General features: G+C 42.2%; 1 pseudogene across 1 annotated transcript; it reads left to right on the top strand.

The window, feature by feature from the left end:
• Positions 1 to 331: 331 nt before the first annotated feature.
• On the top strand, positions 332 to 1,117 carry LOC140498356 (L-lactate dehydrogenase B chain pseudogene; annotated as a pseudogene). The gene has a single exon (XR_011965075.1). The product of XR_011965075.1 is annotated as an L-lactate dehydrogenase B chain pseudogene (transcript).
• Positions 1,118 to 1,613: the final 496 nt, after the last annotated feature.

Genomic DNA, 1,613 nt, shown 5'->3' with positions numbered 1-1,613 from the left:
ACTTCCATCCAAAGTCCTAGGGGAATCCAGCAGCTGAGTTCAATCTCAGCCTTGAATACAATACTGGGGAGAGAAGGGGTAATAGGACCACCCTCTTGACAAAGGATTTAGAAGTCAAATAACTTGTTGGGAAGATGTCCAAAAAAGGCAAAAAATAATAAGTCCATAGAAGGCTACTTTCTTGGAGAACAGGTGTCTCCTTCCATTCTTTCAGACAAGGAAGAATAAGGCATACTGTTACAGAAAGTTAAGGCCTCTGCTTCCAGGGCCTCCAAAGGGAACTTAAACTGGGCTCAATCAATAGAAGAGCTTGAAAAGTGAGTTAGCAAACTTCATCCCAGGCAGTCACCTATTCTTTAGGCAGAACAAAATGGCTACTCTTAAAGAAAAACTGATTGTTCCAGTTGCAGAAGAGGAGGCAGCAGCCCCAAACAATAAGATTACTGTTGTGGGCGTTGGACAAGTTGGTATGGCCTGTGCTATCAGCATACTTGCAAAGAGTCTTGCTGATGAACTTGCCCTTGTTGATGTTTTGGAAGACAAACTCAAAGGAGAAATGATGGATCTACAGCATGGGAGCTTGTTTCTTCAAACTCCTAAAATTGTGGCTGATAAAGATTACTCTGTCACTGCTGGTTCCAAGATTGTTGTAGTCACTGCTGGAGTCCGCCAGCAAGAGGGAGAGAGTCGCCTCAATCTGGTACAAAGGAATGTGAATGTCTTCAAGTTTATTATCCCCCAGATTGTAAAGTATAGCCCAGACTGTATCATAATTGTGGTTTCCAACCCAGTGGATATCCTTACATATGTCACCTGGAAACTGAGTGGCCTGCCAAAGCACCGGGTGATTGGGAGTGGATGCAATCTGGATTCTGCTAGATTCCGCTATCTTATGTCTGAAAAACTTGGCATCCATCCAAGCAGCTGCCATGGCTGGATCCCTGGAGAGCATGGAGACTCAAGTGTGGCTGTATGGAGTGGAGTGAATGTGGCAGGTGTTTCCCTCCAAGACCTGAATCCAGAAATGGGAACTGACAATGATAGTGAAAACTGGAAGGAGGTTCATAAGCTGGTGATTGAAAGATGGAAGAATGTCACATAGAGGAGAAAGGGAAGAAAAGAGATCATTGAGTACTTGGACCTAAGTAACAGAGAAGAGGCCCTTCCCAGAGGGGAGAGATCTATTGATATTATACTTCTACCTGTGTCTATACACTGCCTGTGCCCCTAATACCTTCAGTACCCAGAATTCAAGTTATTTGGTGCGCTTTCTAGCAGTTTGACTTATGTCCAAGTTAATTATCCGAACTAAGAAATGGTCATTAAGTTTCACAAATTTTGGGAGATTTTCTATTACATCTTGAATACAAGGACCAAGAATGTAAGCAGGTCTATTATAAAATTGACAAATAGACTGCCTCAGAACCCCTCCCCAGGGAGCCATCGACCACTGCTACTTTTCCCTTTTTCCTTTGACCCATGCTGGATATTTTCATTTAACAGAAGTTGTGAATATACATAATTCCAAAGGGTCCTTTGCGAGAATGGATAAGTAATACTTTTCTTTTTTGAAGTTTAATTGTTGCCTATTTATATTTATACCAACACTTTCC

The sequence above is a fragment of the Notamacropus eugenii genome, chromosome 4, assembly GCF_028372415.1.
Source record: "Notamacropus eugenii isolate mMacEug1 chromosome 4, mMacEug1.pri_v2, whole genome shotgun sequence".
In the NCBI taxonomy this organism is placed as follows: domain Eukaryota; kingdom Metazoa; phylum Chordata; class Mammalia; order Diprotodontia; family Macropodidae; genus Notamacropus; species Notamacropus eugenii.
The sequence above is the reverse complement of the archived record's forward strand: the minus strand, read 5'-3'. Positions and strand labels throughout refer to the sequence as shown.